The sequence below is a fragment of the Hibiscus syriacus genome, unplaced genomic scaffold (genome assembly GCF_006381635.1).
Source record: "Hibiscus syriacus cultivar Baekdansim isolate YM2019G1 unplaced genomic scaffold, ASM638163v2 tig00111954_pilon, whole genome shotgun sequence".
Lineage (NCBI taxonomy): Eukaryota > Viridiplantae > Streptophyta > Magnoliopsida > Malvales > Malvaceae > Hibiscus > Hibiscus syriacus.
In genome coordinates, this window is record NW_024063221.1 from 1112957 (window position 1) to 1134142 (window position 21186).

The following is a 21186-nucleotide window of genomic DNA, read 5'->3' on the forward strand; positions in this document are numbered from 1 at the left end:
ACTAGAAGAGCCTGTAGTCTGAATCAGGTCGTCGAGCTAACGACGTTAAACAAAAGAGCATCATGGGAGGCAACCCATTGTTTTCAATTCCGTTATATTTTTTTTATTTTTATCTTCACTTTTTGTTTCATTTAATTTTTATTCATTCAAGCATGTTTAATTTAATTTTTATTCATTCAAGCATGTTTAATTTAATTTTTATTTTTATTTTGCAGGAACCGAATATTTTTATTCAAACTTAAAATTACGGAAATTTCATTAGAAGAGTGCAACTTTCGGAACCTACAGAGCAGTTAAAAATCGCACAAAGCAGAAAAAATATACCCCAGCAGTGCGCACCGTTTCACTTAAATGGCGCACGATAGCAGAACCCATGGAGGAGGTCGGCGCACGTTAGCCAACTCCAATTTTCCCTTTTCCCTTTTCCCTCTTATGATATCTTCCTACCGCCCAACCCCCCCAATCCATTCTCTGAATTTTTTTATTTTAACCACAGACCCCACGTTATCCTTTTCAATCACTTTTTCAAATTTTCAAATTTATCTTTTTCTAATCCAGCTCAAAGTCATCATTTCCTTCCAACTCTAAAATCATAAGCCTATTTTAAACCCACCCCCTTCACCTTCTTCAAATCGATACTCCCCCATCGTACACCACTCCCTCGCTCCTCCCCCTTCTGCTCACAACCGGTGGCACCAACCAACAAGTCAACCCACTTCAACGTTTTCACGACACCCACTCCTCCCTAATCCGCTATGGTGCGCACACGAAACCGACCTGAGAATGCCAACGCTCCTCCGCACCATCCTAGAAGGACGACGCCGTTCAAACGCGCCGGCGTTCGTCGAGTTACGGAGCGACTCCAACTCCATACCGCCGCCTCCTCCGACTCAACCGACGTAAGGTCGTGGCCCAGTACCGATATCACCGTATCACTTGTCTTTTTCATCGACCGCTCATTCCGTCCCGGGCCAAGCACGTCTCGCCGTCGTCTCCTCCATAATCTCCATCTCCATCGTTTCATTCACTTCCGACCGAAGCAATACCATCACGCTCACGACAGACGGCATTTTCGTCATACTCGATGCACTCGGCGGCGTTGGATAATGCTCCCGAGGTAAATTCTAGTCATGTTTCAGTACAACCGTTACTAATGTACCATCCTATTTACGGTTTTACAGAGGATTTTACTATCGGTTTTCCACCACCGGACCCATCGCCTGAAACATTGAGCTCACGGTAGTACCAAGAACGTGATGCTTCGGGTATTTGCAATTCTCCAATAATGAACTAGTACATTTTGAGTCGGTAAGACACTGCCCTTTCCGTGTAGCTAAATATATTCCGACTCGTACTCTAGAAACATTGCATTTACGTGAGTCTGTTCACGCATACTTTACTGCCATTGGTTGGGAACTTTATCGATGATTAATTGTGGAACATTTTATGAATTTGTGTTTGAATTTTATACCACTTTTAATTTTTCGCCCCAACGCCTGCTTAATGTTAGCTCACCTGATGTTGTCTCATTCTGACTATGTGGAACTTACTTCTCAATGTCTATATCGGAATTTAATCTTGCTATGTGATTCATGACGGATGTCACGAGTCCTCCATATTTAACCGCTTTGCTTGAGATTCCACAGAGTTTTGATGTCGACATGGCTTATGAGGCCATTACGAGTTTAGCTGGACACACATTCAACGCCCACTCGATGCGAGCCCATCTTATCCATGACCCGACCTTGCGCTATATCCATCGCTTCCTCGCCTACAACTACTCCGGCCGGAATGACTCATCCTCCTCCTTAAGCCGAGTCGAGTTATTCTTTTTATGGTGCATGTCCACCAGTGAGCGTGTGAACCTAGGATTTTGGTTTGCTCGGGCCTTTGAGATCGTTATTCGATCCAATCGCCCACTTATCCTTGGACCTTACATTACACATTTAGCTTCTCCCATCGCTCAATTTGATGTAACACGATTTACTTATGCTTTCTCTACAGATGCTTTAGATGAGCGATGCTTGGATTCCATGGGCCTACTTGCAGAAACCCTGAGCACACCTTACTTCATTCCACCGGGTGTCTTCACTCCTCGCAATGAGCGAGTCTTCATACGCTGAAACATACAAGCGCCGCCTCCTACAACCCCACACCCGGATATGCAATCCCAAATGGATGAAGTCCACGACTACCTCCACTCCATTGAGACGAATATCACAGAGATCCTCTCCTACCTACGTCCTAGCGCCTCTCATCACGACCGAGGACGTGGCCGTGGTCGACATTAAATCCGGGGAGTTCTCTATTTCTTCTCTTGCACATTAATTTTTCGTTTTGAGGCAAAACGCTTTAAGTGAGGGGGAGTAGAGTGTCGATTGAATTTCCCTTTGCTTATCTTTATGCTTTGAATCTAGTATGTGTTGGTTGAATTGGTTAGAAATTTTATTGATTGTCTTTGTCTTGTTGAAAATTCTTGGAATGCTATGCTTGTTTAGGAACACATGATTGTTTATGTTAGGATATTCTTGATAGTGAATAGCATGAATTGTGATAAGTTGGTATTTTCTGTGATATTCCATGACTTTGTTAGTTGAAATGTGATTAGCTCAATGCATGAAACAATTTGGTGAGATTTGAGCCTTTACGAGCATATCATTTTTGCTCTCATTTTATTTGATTGAGTGTGTCGAATTTGGCATTGGTATTCTAGAACCTGCATGTTAAATACTGTCGAGATTACACATGAACATGATGCTTTAAGATGATTAGGGCACCTTAGGATTAACCATTCCGTTTCCCCACTAAATAGACTACCTATGCATTTTCCCCTTAGTTAACCACTTTTGAGCTATCCCCGTTTCTTTATTTTCACCATATTCATAAACCCGAACCTTTTTTTATCCCTCTTTTCTACCTTTTTCAGGGCAAGTGAATAAATTTACCATTGTTTTCTCCATCGAAAAAAATGTTGAAAAAAATAGCAGTTCGAAAAAAAAGAAGCTGTTCGAAAAGGTAAAAAAAAAGACGTGAAAAAAATGGAAAACAAACCAACAAAGTATGAAAAAGAAAAAAATGCATTTCGAAAAGAAATTCGTTGTTTGATATGTCGTTTTTGTTTTGTTTGTTGTGCTTAATATTTTGATGGAGTTGAGATTATCATTTGTTAGTTCCTTGCCTTGAATATTTAGCCTTATGTTTAGCTTTTTCCCCACTTTTACCTAAGCCCCGTTACAACTAATAAAAGACCCTTTGATTTATGCATCTTGTTCTTATTAGTAGTGGACATTTGATTTACTTGCAGGCTTATGGTAATACCATGTCAATTCTGACATTGAGCGTTTCTTTACCCCAACACATTGAGTAATTTGAGTGAATCTCGGTAAGGTATTGAGTTATGAGCATTGAAATTAATGAATGAATAGATATTACAATTGAACTTGACTTGTTCCAATTGGTGATGTTCAATTGATTGATTTCTTGACTTGAATAGTTATTGTGGTCTCTACCTTGCTTCCCTAAATGTGAAACTTGAGAAAGAATGTTTAATGAAGTTTTTGACTGATTTGGTTAATCATACATGAGGACAAGCATGAGATAAGTGAGGGGGAATTTGATGAGTGTTTAAAATCGTTAATCTTTGCTTGTTATTTCTTCGATTTTGTCGAATTATTGCTGCTGAATTGGTCGTGTTATACTTGTTTTTGTACAGGTCCTTGCTTTCTAGAATTTGTGACAAAATAGGCGAATTCTGCATTTTTTTTATTATTTGGTCATGGCTTGAGACATGGGCACGATGCGGTCTGACGTGACAGTTTCTAAAGGTCCAGTCAGCGGCAGTTTCTAGAAGACCTCGTCCGCACGCCTTCTGGAAGATTGACGAGCAGAGTTGCATTAGGAGACTATTTTAAGTTTGAATTCAAATTTAAAAACTATTATCTTTTGTATTATTTTATTATTTTCTTTGTTTATCCTTTAGTCATTGAGAGGCTATAAATACCCACTTGGGGTAAGCCTAAAATCATCATTTAGAATACATTCTTCTTTTCTCTCTAGTTTTTATAAAAGTTTTCTCTTTTCCTTTTCAAGTTCTTTTTATTTTTCTTTATTTTCAAGTTTTATTTTTATGCTAAGTATGACTTTTTCATGCTTAGCTAAACTTTTCATAAGCCGAGAGCTGTCGCGATGATTCAATTCCAACGGGAGAATTGAAACGGTCCCTTAATATCTTTGGAATATCTCTCTCAATCTTTGCACTTATTTTTCAAAAATCAAAACAGTTTTCAAAATCAAAGATTGACTTTGGTCAAGAGGTTGTTGCGATTAAACGTGTGGGAGGAAGATTCGGCTTATAGAAAGTAATTCGACTTCCTGGGAACACACTTGGCGAGATAGCTTCGCCAAGAGGGAATTGAGATCGGAATTGACGGTTATAGAAACAACAATCCGAGTTGGTCGCCACGAACTTAAACGGTATTTGATCTACGACAATAGATGTTGTTAGAATCAATTACCGAAGTCGGAATCAAAGATTGCCTTGGGTATTCGGTATACAAGATAGAGTCACAAGGATAACCCTTGTAGACATTGTAACCGACGTGAATCCCGAAGAGAAAATCTTATTCGATGATCTAAAGGAAATTGAATCAAAGCAAAGCTTGAGGCTACTTTTACCGTATTTATTCACAATCTTCATACTCTTATTTTAATTTAAATTGCTTTTATTTATTTTTACCATTTTAATCTCATATTACAAACCCCCTTTTACTATTTTCACCTGGTTAGAACCATTCAAATATTAAATTGTGATTTTCTAAGTCCCTGAGGATTCGACCCTTATTTCTCTATACTACGTATTTCATTTATTTATTGATTGAGAATAAGGAATTATTTTGACATCCGAAATGACAGTTGTCAAGTTAATTGACAACAAATTTGGGAAAGTATTAAAAATAATTAAAACAATTAAATCATATTCATAAATACTTAAAATTCATAGTCAACGTTAAGAATTATAAAAATTAGTGATTAATTTATAAAAGATCAAAATTAATGAACATAATTAATAATATCATAAAATATAAATATTAATACTGTAATTTAGCCATGAAAACTTAATACAGGATTAAAATAAAATTACTAAAACTATAAGGGATTGAATAAATTATTTTACCCTAAATATTTATTAATACTAAATAGTGACAAAAATATAAATGAAACAAAATTAAAATGCATGAAAACATACTGTAGTGACTAAAATGAAATTTTGCAAAACATAAAGGATTGCGGGAAGGATTTCTCAATGTTGGAAATTACACATACGCCCCTCCCCCAAAATGACGTTGTTTGGGGAAGGGTATTTAAACCCTTTAACCGACCCAAAATCCCTTCATCTATCTCATTTCCTCATTTCTTCTCTCTCACTAAACGAGAGAACCAGAGTTCTCTACCCTCTCTCTAGCTTCCCTCACCGGAGGGAATTCTGGCAGCCAACGGCCACCGTACGCTGGCTCCAATCACCGTCACCGGCAACCGTAAACGGTGGATGAAATTTAGAAAATTAACCCAAATCAAAGATTCTTTTCCCCTAAAACCGAATCCTACCTTAGTTCTCCCTAAAATCCACTAGACCGGCTTAAATCTAAAAAATAACCGAAGATTTTACCTTCGGTTTAACAGAGATTTTTGGTAACGTTTGGGCTCCGATGACGTTTGGTAAATTCCTCTCTCTTCTATTGGTTAGTTATTGGTTGCTATTGTTGTTGTGTGCTTGTTGTTATCGTCTCTTCCTCTGTTCTTGCCCTCTGTCTCTCTGTCTTTGCTAGTTGTGTCCTCCTCCCTTTCATTTTGCAGGTTCAGTGGCTTTATAGCCACCACCGAGTCTCGCCTTGAACCGGTCACAAGGGATGACCCTCGGTGAGTCACCGAACTATGGTGGTGACTCACCATAGGGTAACAACGTGGATGGCATTTTTAGTCTTCTGGAGGCTTCAATTAGGCGTGGCAGTAGCAGCGGCGTCAACGTGGGGCGGCTGACCGTCGGCAGTAGCTGGTTGGACCATATGGCTTAGGAGTCGTCGGCAATAGCTGGTTGGACCATATGGCTCACCGAACTATGGTGGTGACTCACCATAGGGTAACACGTGGATGGCATTTTTAGTCTTCTGGAGGCTTCAATTAGGCGTGGCAGTAGCAGCGGCGTCAACGTGGGGCGGCTGACCATCGGCAGTAGCTGGTTGGACCATATGGCTTAGGAGTCGTCGGCAATAGCTGGTTGGACCATATGGCTTGGGAGTCGTTGGCAGAGGCGGCGGCTGGCCTTCTGTAAGAATCATAGGTGGTTGGGTGATGAGACCCTAGTAGAAACCCTAAATGGGTTTAGGGTTTCTATTGGGCCAACTGTAAACGGGCCTTGTAAATGGGCTTAGGGTCATGGGCCTCTGATGTATTTTGTAATATATATATAATAATAATAATAATAATAATAATATAATAATAATAATAATAATAAAACGAAATGAAAAAATTAGTGTTTACAATAAGTAATTCATGTCAAGCTTTTATAGTCTTCAATAGTAAATTATAAGGAAAATTAGGAAATATTTACAGTGGAGTATTCCATGGAAAATATTAGATTATCAATATAATAAGAATAAAAGAGAAAAGAAGAAACTATTCACCAATTTCTACACTTCTACTGCAGATGGGTATAGTTGAAGAGAAAACCAAGAATTGAACGTGCATACTCTATGACAGCTATTTGCATCCCAAGGCAGATGCTCAAGAAAGGAACTTTGTTTTCACGAGCATACTTTGCAGCATGAATTTTCCCTTGCACTCCCCTATCACCAAAGCCTCCAGGAACTAGGATACCATCAGCACCCTATATTAAAAGACCTTTCATAGGTTTTTTCGAAGGAAATAGCTCAAGAGAAACTAAAGGATATAAACAGAAAATAAAAAATCAATCGACGTAAACAATTGTGGTGTGAAAAAACCTTCAAACGATTCCATGTTGCTTTGTAAGTTTCAGGATCCTGTAAGGTGTAAATTATAGACATTGTGAGCGTACAAGTACTACACAAAATAAAAGTGTGGGGGAAATATATTATTTAGTGACAAAAATTACAATTAAAAATCCATGCAAATAACTGCCATAAAAAATTACAATTAAAATGACCTCTTTAGCAGTAATGTCTTCAAGATGACTCGCTTAAACCCACTCTACAATTAGTTTTTTGTGGAAGCCAACGGATGCATGCAAAAGTGCCTATCGCAATAAACCTAAAATATTAGAAGCCAATTTCACTGCATGTTCATTAGCCTTCTAACCTTTAGAGCTTCTTTCCAACTAGGGTTTTTATAGGATAGAGTTGCTACCAATTGTTAGGAATTTACATGCATAACTCACCCCTAGTTGAAATAACTTGGTAAAAGAGGCAGAAATAAATAAATGAATAATATAGAATGAGTTGTTACATGTTAGGTATTTACATGCATTAAGTATAGCTAGTTTAAATGACTTAGTGAAAGGGGAACAACTAAATAAATGAATAATATAGGGATTGCATTGAGTGATTGAAATGACCTGATAAAAGGGGCATAATTAAATGAGTAACAATGCCAACAACGAAAGATTCTCATGTTTTCCAGAACCAACAAAATTTTACCTTTAAAACTGAGAGGTATGAATCTTTAAGCCCAATGTACTTTCCAACCATGGCAATTTTAACATGAGTGTAAATGACTGCAAAGGAATTATAATTTTCACCATATGCAAATAAACACTGACTACTCAGCAATTTAATGATTATTGGCACCTACAAGTTCGTGAAGCATGTCATAAACTTTGGTCCTAGCAATCCACTATGTTAAACCAAGCTTACTTCCAATCCTGTAATTCAGACAAGTATTCAAATTAGAGCCAAAACATAGATGGAGACAGATCATGCAATTAGATATGAAAAAAATTAAGGGTGGATTAAAGAGTTCATAGGGAAAACCCTAGTAGGTTCAATCCTTTCAAGATTGCTTCATGTGCCTTTTGATCCTATTCATGATCAGTAAAATAAATAAATTAATCAGGGAACATATATTTTCAGTTCTAACTTTGTACTAAGAATGTTAGACGATAAAAAGAACTCAAAAAGTGAACTACTTACTCTTAGTAGTAAAGGAATGTGCCAAATATTTGGAACGTCACAGAGAGTGACAATATTTTTGGCCTTGAAAGAATTCATATTTCTTAATAACAGTAGTTATTGATTTAGGAGATGGAAGAGAAGCAGAGAAATAGAATTCATGTTTCATTATCGGAACAAGGCAAAACTAAGAGAGCTTTAACTTGACATTATCATCAAGTGCCTATTGCTATAGTTGAAAAGAGAAATAATGGTAGAACCAGTGTACTGCGACAAGAAAGAATATTTGGTGTCAAGCCAAGCCCTCTAAGTCCCCGTACACTGTGCTGGGTAGGCTTTGTTTTCAGTCATTTGAATTTGTTGCAAGGATAATTAGAAATAATGACCCATCAAAGTAGAGAAGATTTCATGTGTCATATGCTTCTTTTAGCTTCATACACATGAGCTACGATATACTGTACACAAGAGAAAAAACTTAGCATCAATATATACCTGTTCACCAACAACGTTGAGAACATGAACAAGGCTGACATGAACCAAACAGAAATTGCCAGGGCCTGAGACAAGAAACACAACAAAATGAAAATATAATCACGCCAGAAGAACATTCCTAAGAAAATTAGCATAAGCCAATTACATAAGTAAGCACAACATAATTTTCTTACCTACACGGTAAGATAATAGCCCAAGTGCCTCAATAAATGGCATAGATTCAATGTCCCCTGGATCTAGAAGAGATACAATTAAGAAAAAAAAGGGGACATTGTACCCGCATCAGTATTGAGATAAGGATCTACAAATTATATCATAAAAAATGTTTGTTCCATAATCGAAAGGATTGGGATAATGGGATTTCAAAGAAAAACAAGGAGAAGAAGTACCAATCTTAATGGAAGTGACACGAAAGCCGCAAGATTTAAGAAGAAGACCGATACTGCTAGCAGTAACCCCTTTTCCCTGACCGCTAACAACACCACCAGTAACAAGCACGTACTTCATTTTTCTCTCCTGATTCTGCCTTCTTTGAAACTAAATGGAAATGGAAAAAGAAAGGAGAAAAGAGAGTCGTTATTTATAGCTGTAAGAAATAAGCAACAAAGCAAAGGGTGGCCTTGCACTGATAAAACCAAAGTCCAAAGAAGAACCAAAAGCCACGAAATCAAAATCAAAATAACAACAACGACTGGTGACGGTGTTTACAATAAATTTTGCAGAATGAAAAATGAGGATTTGAAAGTTGGGGGAAATGTGGATAAGGGAATCAAAATTAGAGATAGTGTAAAGTACAAGTGTATAGCAGTGTTTGTATAAAAATTCCACTAAAGTAGAAGTCTACAGTGGTGTTTGTATAAAAACACCACTAATGTACGAGTCTGTATCGGCGTTTGTAAACACAAATGGCACTAAAGTACGAGTCTATAGTGGCGTTTGTATAAAAACACCACTAAAATACTACTATGTTCAGCGTTTGTTGAAAAAATGCTACTATGAATGAACCTATTACGGCGTTTGTATAAAAACGCCGCTAAAGTTCTACTTTATCGCAACATTTTTATAAAAAAACGCCGCTAAAGTTACCATTTTATGGCGTTTGCTATGTAAACGTCGCTATATGTTTAAAATTAGTTGTGTTTACTCCCAAAACGCCGCTATAGGTGTATGAATCATAATCATCATTAAATGTTTAAAGTATATTTTTAAGAAATATTTATTTACAAAAACTTCATACTCTTCATAATTTATAACATCTATTATTAAACATATTATCTTATATCCATTTGTAACTTGCTTATACATTTCATTGAACATATTTCATATAGAAACCAATAGACCCTTCATGAAAACATCGTATATTGTTACACATTAGTCAAATTATATCAATTTGTTTTATTAGACCAACGTATATCACTGAGAACTCAAGGTATGTGAGTACATTGAGGTTGTGCACTATAATTGCAGTCACCACTTCTCATTTAATTTGCACCGAAGTGCCATGTAGAATATGCACTGAAGTGCCACGTAGATTTGTCCCAAAGGACCGCAATAATTTGTCTTGAAGGACCGCGTAGAACCCTCGACTTTTGGCATGCCAACTATACCCCTAACTCTCATAAAATATACTTTGGGCTTTTTCCATAAAATTATTTCACATTTATTATTCATGTATCTTTTAATCACATAGACTACGGTCACTTAGCACATATTCACATAGACATTTTCACGTAGGATATTTTCACTTATAACATTTTCACGTACAACATATTCACATATATCATATAATCATACATTGGCTTAATTTAAAATCATTTATTATTCTTCATAGAAATCACTCACATAATCAATATAATTAAAATATTTCACATGTGATAAAAATAACCTAGCATATAAAATATTTTGGGTAACTCATACCAAAAATCATTCAAAGAAATCATTTAACAAAACAAGGTAAAATATAAATAATAAACAATTTGAAAACAATTTCTTTCCAAATCAGCCGAGGTTGACTAATCTCAAGACTTTCTCATTCCATACTTTGAAAGCATAAATAAAATGCACTCACCTTTGCCTCACATAGATCCTAAATGAAATCCTTTTTCCTTTTGTTAAATCTCTTACTATGTCAATTTGTCTGATACGCTTTTGATCCAAATCTACACATAGACATGTCCAATATCAATACCGAATTTCCATTAACGAATAACCAATTAGCCCTTACATAATCGAAATGAAACCCCTCATTTAACATTTTAGACTGAATAATATCTATACTCTACCCACAGTACCGATACTTCTCTTTTATGGTATTAATACCTACTTCAATATCGATACCATTTTGGCATTCTAGAATTCCATTTTCAATTACAATATCGATACCTTACTCCTGGTATCGATATCTCCACATCAGTATCGATACTACTTTAATCAATATCGATATTGTTCAGATGATTCATACCATTTCTTTCAATTTAACCTTATAGTATCGGTATTGTTCTTCTAATACCGATACCCTTACCCAAATATTACCTCTTTCACTTCGAATTTTACCCACACTTTACCTGAATCTTATACTTTTAGCTCCAATCAAACCCTTAAACTTACTAATATTTATTATAACTAACTTATGTCCATTAATTACCTTTTAACTTCCAAATTTCTATGGAACACTTAAAACTAAAAATCATACAAAATATTCACACATGATCTCAATCATTATTATTCACACCACTGACAAGTCAGATATCTTTTAGAATCCAATTACTAACCAAATTTCATTCATTCACTTAAAACCCCATTTTACTAATTCATCCTTAATTCACCAACTCTTAGTTTCTTTTCATCCTAAAGCTTTCCTTAAGTTTCTATATCACTCAAGGCTTCAAAACCAACCCATAAATGAAAGGATTAACAAACTTCAAAAGAACTCACTTTGGCAATGAAGTTTTACGGTGGAAGAGAATAAAAACAGAAAATATACAAATGTTCTAGGTTTTTCCTTATATCTCCCATATGCTTAATATCCTTTAAAAATGAATTTAAATTCATTTCATGCTAAAAGTCCTAATGTCCTTCCACTCTTTAATCTTTAATACCAACCATAATGAAAGGATTAACAAACTTCAAAAGAACTCACTTTGGCAATGAAGTTTTACGGTGGAAGAGAATAAAAACAGAAAATATACAAATGTTCTAGGTTTTTCCTTCCTTATCTCCCATCATGCTTTAATATCCTTTAAAAATGAATTTTAAATTCATTTCATGCTAAAAGTCCATAATGTCCTTCCACTCTTTAATCTTTAATAATAAGTGCTAGATAAAAAATTCCCAAAATCAGTCCTTGAACTTTTCAAGTTATTCAAATTAAACCATCAAATTTTAAATCCTTATATTTCAATCACTAACTCGATGTTTGGGGTATTACAATTCTCCCTCTTAAGAAAATTTGTCCTCGAATTTTCACTGCACAAAGAAATGAGGAATTGTCTTCTCATATCCTCTTCCCGTTCCCATGTCGCCTCTTCCACTTTTTGATTTCTGCAAAGAACTTTAACTAATGGAATCTTCTTATTTCTTAATTGTTTAACTTCATATATTAAAATCTGTACTGGTTCTTCTTCATAGGTCAGGTCAAATTGAACTCCTATTTCTTCTGGTGCTATTATGTGAGAAGGATCTGATCGATATCTCATAAGCCTCGAAATATGAAAGACATTGAGAATCTTTTCCATTTCTGGTGCCAATGCTAACTGATAGGCTACTGGTCCAACTCTTTTTAAGATCTCATAAGGTTCAATAAATGTAGGACTAAACTTTCCTTTGTGTCCAAAATGGAGAATCTTCTTCCAAAATAAGACTTTGAGAAACAATTTATCACCTACTTGAAATTCAATCTCCTTTCGCTTTAAATCCACGCGGGACTTTTGTCAATCAACAACTATCTTAAGATTATCTTGAATAATCTTCACTTTTTCTTCGACTTCTTTAATCAGATCTGGCCTCATTAAGTCTCGATCTTTCAATTCTAACCAACTTAATGGTGTCCAACACTTTCATACATATAAGTATTTGTATTGAGTGATCTTAATACTTTACTTTTAACTCGTTGACATGTCAACCATTTAAAACAAACTCAATGATAACTCTTTACATCTTTTCTCTTAAGATCCTTTAATCGATGAAGTAACAAAAGCTTTAATAAAATCAAAACAATGTCTTACTCTAAAGAAAATCACTTATTCAAAACTCTTAAACTGTAAATATCTTTCAATTTTGTCGTATTAGCCACTACCTTAACCTTTCATGGTTGCATTTGACAAGAACATTTTTAATCTACGAGAAATTTAATCCATTTCCCTTTTTTCCACTCCTTCAATTCAACATACTTTTGACTTTTGAGATTTGTGTAGATAGTGGTGTTCTATCAATAAAATAACCATAATCATTGTCAACTCGAGATCTTGAGTTAGATTATTTCTTCCATAATTCACTAATTGCTTAGAAACATAACTCGAAACTTTTTCTCTTGTACCAACACACATCAAAACCATTATAAGACGCATTACTATGATTTACATAATTTTTTCCAGATTCTAACTATACTATCCTTAGAGCTTATGTAGGTATTCTTTTTAACCTCTTCAAATTTTCCTTGATATTTAACAGTCTAAATAAGTAACCTCTCTATCATCAAAACTTGGTTAAAGGAAAAATAATCATAAAAAAACTCTTTAAGAACCTTCAATAATACCCAACAAATCCCAAGAACTTTTAAATTCAAAAACATTCCTTGAAATCTATCGTTCAACTATATCATGTGCTTCCTTGATATAAATATTTATCCCCTTAGCTGAGTCTATATGGCTAGGTAATACAACATTAGACAAATCCATAGTACACTTGGTCAACTTAGCATGAAATGCTCTTCCTATCTTTACCTCTTCATTACACACACCCTTAGCATATCTTTTAAAACCTGAATAATCTGCCTAAACAAACTATCTTTCTGTGTATAGAAAGAAGTGCTAAGTTAAGTCGAGTTCCTAAGGCCTTGTTCAAAGGCTTCCAAAAACCTTGAAATAAATTCTATATCAGTATCAGATACCTTTAGACATACTCTTCATGCAGTCAGACGATTTCTTTATATACAATTTAACATACTTATCCATATTATAGTTACCTTGAACCGGAATAAAGTGTGTTGACTTAGTCAATCTATCCATACTTGTCCAATTTGAGTCCTTTTTACTAGGTATTCAAAGCAAACCTGATACAATGTTCATAACAATTTTCTTATTCCCACGTAGAACTGAGAATTGTTTACTTTTATTCCAAATTTATTTAATACCTTATTTTAATTTACAAACATACCAAACTTATAGGCTATACCGCTTTATAACCTTTGTCATATTTACTCCTCTAAACCATTCACTTTAATTCTTTATGTCTTTATTTCCTTCCAGAATGAAAATACTTTCTTATTTCTTTATTACCTTAATATATCCTATACTCCTCCATTTTCCTTGATTTCTTGTTCTATCCTTAACATGCACTTATATATTCATCATTTATTCTAACAAAACCTTTGCATTTCTGGTGCTATTTTCTTATTCCAACAACCAATCGATGTAACATATTAATTTCTATAAATCTTTTAAAATCCTTAGAAAGTCTTATCCCTTCTATTTGTTTTACTTTTAACTTTATAATTAAACCAACACTTTAAGTTTCCCTTCTTTATCGCCATGTAGTTAATCCAATACTTTACCATCTTTTTTAAGCAAGTATAATATTTGTTAACTTTTACTCACAACTCAGAAAATTTTCCTTCTTAATTCAAAAACTTCCCTATAACATAGGTCATCTCTTTTTCTTCGTAATCCAATATCCTTTCCAAAACGATATGAAAATCATCATCATAAAACTTATAATCAATACTGATTACAAATTTTATTGCACCTTCTTAACTTTGGTAATCTACACTACTTGTAAAGAACATTATTCTATATTATACCTTATACTTAAAATTTCCTATCTACATAAATGTTTCAAATTAATTTTTTTCTCTTATTTCTAGAAAAACCCGCTTAATTCCTCTTCTTTACCACAACAAAATCATTTTCAAATATCCTCTATAACATTGCAATTACTTCTTCGACTTACATTCCAAACCATCACTTTCCAACTGATCTCATTATTACCTTCATTGTATTTCATTGTTTCTTACTAATCCAAATAATTGTTGCCTCATTTACTAATAACTTGCTTAGTGGGGAAGGGTCATTAAGAGTTCTTTATGAATCTTTTTAAAATCAACTAAATCCAAGAGATTTCGAATTCAAAAATAACTTTTCAAATTTCTACTCAAATACGGCTCATACATACACTATACTTTCTACCATTTATCCATACAATACTTCATGTCCTTCTTTTATCTTTATCAAATCAAATATCATTAGAAAAATACAATTATCATTGGCTTTCGGGTACAATTGGGAATTCGATTCCCTAGAATATAAATATCAACGAAACCTAGTTCAACTTCAAAATATTTCGCCAAACTAGCCTTAATCTCTTCGAATTTTAATATTCCACAATTAAAAAAAATGATTCTATACTTTTAACTTCGAAGCTCGTCAATCCTTAACAAGCAATCTTTATCAATAAGAATCATTTTTTCATATTATCGTGGAAGTTAATCGTTCGCATTTGTTTCCTATAAAATCTTTCCTTTCGAACCTTTCTGAATCATTGACCTTGAACAACCATGTATTAGAGCTTAATAATAGAAATGTCTAATTTGTAATTGAATTTATTTTGAATTCCCGGTAGAGACTTATACATTATTCATCCTTACTTTTGTAACCTAAAACATTTAACCTTCACTTTCTATTCTTTGAAATCAATTTTTAAATCCAACATTTCTCAAATTCTCCCTTACACTCGGATGTTCCTAAACTTCATATCATATTTCACTTCGAGAGTCCTTGTAGTCTAACATCTACTAAGATATTATCACTTAACTAATTCAACAAAGACATCATACTCATTATATTATCACATCAGAGATTTTTTTTTCGTTGGCATGTACAAACTATACTTTTTTTACAGTCGACCGGCCAGTCATTTTGAAAACTTGACTCAACCTAAGCTCTGATACCAATAAATGTAACACCTCCAACTTGTACCCATTGTGGATACGAATCTGAGGTCTCACATTGACTTTTCAAAACTTTGACTCTTTTTAAAATACAATTAAATCTTGACAATGAAAGTAAAACTTTAATAAACTTAGTTAAAATACATATCAGAGCATCTACGCTGTAAACATTTATGATACATGCCAACCAAAATTTCCATAACAACAACATATACAATTCAAATTTAACTGATCTGATAATCTTCACAGGTATGATGTCATTCAGTTGCTTATTTGACTTACTCCTCGAATATCTTTGAACCTACGTGTGAAAACAATCACAAACTAAGTCTATGACTTAGTGAGACATAATGAGTATAATAAAAACAGTAAAACATTTATTTAAATATTTCAAAGGAAATATTTATTTACAAAAACTTCATACTCCTAATAATTTATAACATCTACTATTAAACACTGATTAACTTATATCCATTTGACTCGAAACCAATAGTCCCTTCATGAAAACATTGTATATTGTTACATATTAGTCAAATTATATCAATTTGTTAAATTAGCCCAACGTATATCACTAAGAACTCAAGGTATGTAAGTACATTGAGGTTGTGCACTATAATTGCAGTCACCATTGCTCATATAATTTGCACCGAAGTGCCACGTAGAATATGCACTATAGTGCCACGTAGATTTGTCCCAAAGGACCACGTAGAATTTTTCCTGAATGACAATGTAGAATTTTTCCCGAATGACCGCGTAAAACCCTCGCCTCTTAGCATGCCAACTATACCCCTAATTCTCATAAAATATACTTTAGACTTTTTCCATATAATTATTTCAGATTTATTATTCATGTATCTTTTATTCACATAGACTACGATCACTTAGCACATATTCACAAAGACTTTTTCACGTAGGATATTTTCACTTATAACATTTTCATATAGAACATATTCACATATATCATATAATCATATATTGGTTTAGTTCAAAATCACTTATTGTTCTCCATAGAAATCATTCACATAATCAATATAATTAAAATATTTCACATGCAATAAAAAGAACTTAGCGTATAAAATATTTTGGGTAATTCATACCCAAAATCATTCAAAGAAATCATTTAACAAAACAAGGTAAAATATATATAATAAACAATTTGAAAACAATTTTTTTTCCAAATCAACCGAGGTTTACTCATCGTAAGTCTTCCTCATTCCATACTTTGAAAGCATAAATAAAATGCACTCACATTTGCCTCATGTAAATCCTAAACAAAATCCTTTTTTCTTTTGTTCAATCTCTTACTAAGTCAATTTGTCTGATACATTTTTGATCCAAATCTGCACATAGACATGTCCAATATCAATACCGAATTTCTATTAACGAATAACCAATTAGCACTTACATAATCAAAATGAAACCCTTCATTTAACATTTCAGACTGAATAGTATTGGTACTATACCCACAGTACCGATACTTCTCTTCTATAGTACCGATACCCACATTAGTATCAATACCATTATCACATTCTAGAATTCTATTTTCAATTATAGTATCGATGCCTTACTACTTGTATCGCTACATCCACATCAGTATCGATACTACTTCAATCAGTATCGATACTACTTCAATCAATATTGATATTGTTCATTGATTCATACCATTTCTTTCAATTTAACCTTATAGTATCGATATTCTTCTTCTAATATCGATACACTTACCCAGATTTTACCTATTTCACTTCAAATTTTACTCACACTTCACCTAAATCTTATACTTTTACCTCCAATCAAACCCGTAAACTTACTAATATTTATTACAACTAACTTATGTCCATTAATTAACTTTTAACTTCCAAATTCTCTATGGAACACTTAAAACTAAAAATCATACCAAATATTCAAACATGTTCTCAATCATTTCTAAAACTTCAAATTTCTTATTCACACACTGACAAGTAAAATATGCTTTTAGAATCCAATTACTAACCAAATTTCATCCATTCACTTACAAACCCATTTTACTAATTCATCATTAATTCACAAACTCTTATTTTCTTTTCATCCTAAAGCTTTCCTTACGTTTCTATACCACTCAAGGATTCAAAACCAACCCATAAATGAAAGGATTAACAAACTTCAAAAGAACTCACCTTAGAAATAGAGGTTTACGGTAGAAGAGAAGGAAAAGAGAAAATATCCAAAAGTCCTAGGCTTTTCCTTCCTTATCTCCCACATGCTTTAATATCCTTTAAAAATGAATTTTAAATTCATTTCATGCTAAAAGTCCATTATGCCCTTCTACTCTTTAATTTGATAATAATTCCATGATAAAATTCTAAAAACCAGTCCTTAAACTTTTCAAGTTATTCAAATTAAACCACCAAAATTTAAATCCTTACATTTTAGTCATTGACCCGATGTTTGGGGTATTACAATTCTCCCCCTTAAGAAAATTTGTCCTCGAATTTTCTTTTTACAAAGAAATGAGGAACTATATTCTCATATCCTCTTCCCGTTCCCATATCGCCTCTTCCACTTTATGATTTCTCCAAAGAAATTTAACTAATGGAATCATCTTATTTCTTAGTTGTTTAGCTTCATATGTTAAAATTTCACTGGTTCTTTGAACTTCTATTTATTCGGTGCTATTATGTGAGAAGGATCTTATCGATATCTCCTAAGCCTTGAAACATAAAAGACATTGTGAATCTTTTCCATTTCTAGTGGCAATGCTAACTGATAGGCTACTGGTCCAAATCTTTTTAAGATTTCATAAGGTTCAATGAATCTAGGACTGAACTTCCCTTTGCGTCAGAATGGAGAATCTTCTTCCAAAGTGAGACTTTGAGAAACACTCTATCACCTACTTGAAATTCAATCTCATTTCTCTTCAAATCCATAGGACTTTTATCAATCAACAACTATCTTAAGATTATCTTGAATAATCTTCACGTATTCTTCGACTTCTTTGATCAGATCTGGCCTCAAATAAGTCTCGATCTTTCAATTCTAACCAAGTTAATGGTGTCTAACACTTTCATCCATACAAGTCATCATTTTGAGTGATCTTAATACTTTACTTTAATTCGCTGACATGTCAACCATTTAAAACAAACTCAATGATAACTCTTTACATCTTTCCTCTTAAGATACTTTATTCAATCCAGTAACAAAAGCTTTAATAAAATCAAAACATTGTCTTACTCTAAACAAAATCACTTATTCAACACTTTTAAAGTAGAAATTTCTTTCGGTTTTTTGTATCAGCCAATACCTTAACCTTTCATGGTTGCATTTGACAAGCACTTTATCAATCTATAAGAAATTCAATCCATTTCCCTTCTTTCCACTCCTTCAATTCAACACATATTTTGATTTTGAGACATCTGAAGATAGTGGTGTTCTATCAATAAAATAACCATAATCATTGTCAACTCGATATCGTGAGTTTGATTAGTTCTTCCATAATTCTCTAATTGTTTAGAAACATAATCAAAACTTTTTCTCTTGTACCAATACACATCACAAACAATTATAGGATGCATTACTATGATTTACATAATCTTTTCCAGATTCTAACTATTCTAGCCTTGGAGCTTATGTCAGTATTCTTTTTAAACTCTTCAAATTTTCCTTGATACTTAACAGTCTAAATAAGTAACCTTTCTATCCTCAAAACTTGGTCAGAGGAAAATAATCATTGAAAAATTCGTTAAGAACCTTTAATAATACCCAACAAATCCCAAGAACTTTGAAATTCAAAAACATTCTTTGAAATCTATCATTTAACTATATCTTGTGCTTCCTTGATATAAATATTTATCCCTTGACTGAGTCTATATGGCCATGTAATACACATTAGACAAGTCCATATCACACTTGGTCAACTTATGAAATTTTCTTCCAATCTTTTACTCTTCATCACACACACCCTTAGCATATCTTTTAAAACCTGAATAATCCGCCTAAACAAAGACATACTCTTCATCCAGTCAAACAATTTCCTTATATGCAATTTAACATACTTATCCATATAATAGTTACCTTAAACTGGAACAAAGTGCGCTGACTTAGTCAATCTATCCATACTCGCCCCATTTGAGTCCTTTCTACAATGTATTAAAAGAAAACCAGATACAAAGTTCATAACAATTTTCTCATTCCCACTTAGAACAAAGAATTGTTTACTTTTATTCCAAATTTATTTAATACCTTATTTTCCATTTACCAACATGCCAAACTTATAGGCTATACCGCTTTATAACCTTTGTCATATTTACTCCTCTAAACCATTCACTTTAATTCCTTATGTCTTTCTTTCCTTTCAGAGTGAAAATACTTTCTTATTTCTTTATTACCTTAATATATCCTATACTCCTCCAGTTTCCTTAATTTCCTATTCTATCCTTAACATGTACTAATATATTCATCCTTTATTCTACAAAATAAACTTGAACTTTACATTTTTATTTCTGGTGCTATCTTCTTATTCCAACAACCAATCTACGTAGCATATTAAAAAGTCCTATCCATTCTCTTTATTTTACTTTCAACTTTATAATTTGACCAACACTTCAAGTTTCCCTTCTTTACCACCAATGTAGTTTGTCGTAACCGGTTTTTGCCCGAGCTCAAAATTTTTACTTCTTGGCGGGAAAACTAAAATGAATAAATAAATAATTTTGATTTAAAAAATATTTTGGGAGTCGCCATCGACCTTTTTGGGTTAGGTAGTTCGAATACCTAAAAATTATCTTTTAAAAGAGTTTTTAAGAAAACGTCAGTTAAAAGATTAACTCGTATGCGCTTTTAACCAAAAATTCATTCTTTTTAATAATAAAAAGGGATTCGTGGTCGATTACGTTTCGGTAAGGATTAACACCCCCACAATGCCAAAATTGGTACTAATTAATTATAAATTGTCTATATTATTGAAAATTTAAAAATTTAAAAATATATTTAATTCATAATCCTGTTATTTCAAATTTATTAATATAATTTTAAGAAAATATATTAATATATATATATATATATATATATATTCATTTTTATAAATAATATATTTATTTACTTAGAAATATCCGAAAAGGACTTCTAGGTGCTTTAAGACAGCCCATTTCTTAATATTAAAAAATAAACAAATATTAAAAAATATTTCTATAAAAATAATTAAAATAAATTAATATATTAATTTATAAAAAATAGGATATTTATTTATTTAAGAATATCAGAAAAGAACTTCTAGGTTCTTAAAGACAACCCATTTCTTAATAATAATAAATAAATATTAAAATTTAAACAAATATATATATATATATATATATATATATATATAAATAATTAAAGTAATAATTTAAACATATCGAAAGCAAAAAGATAATAAAAAAT

The 21186-nt window shown here is 33.1% G+C and overlaps 1 pseudogene; it reads right to left on the reverse strand.

Moving 5' to 3' along the window:
- Positions 1-6173: 6173 nt before the first annotated feature.
- On the reverse strand, positions 6174-8885 carry LOC120173509 (annotated as a pseudogene).
- Positions 8886-21186: the final 12301 nt, after the last annotated feature.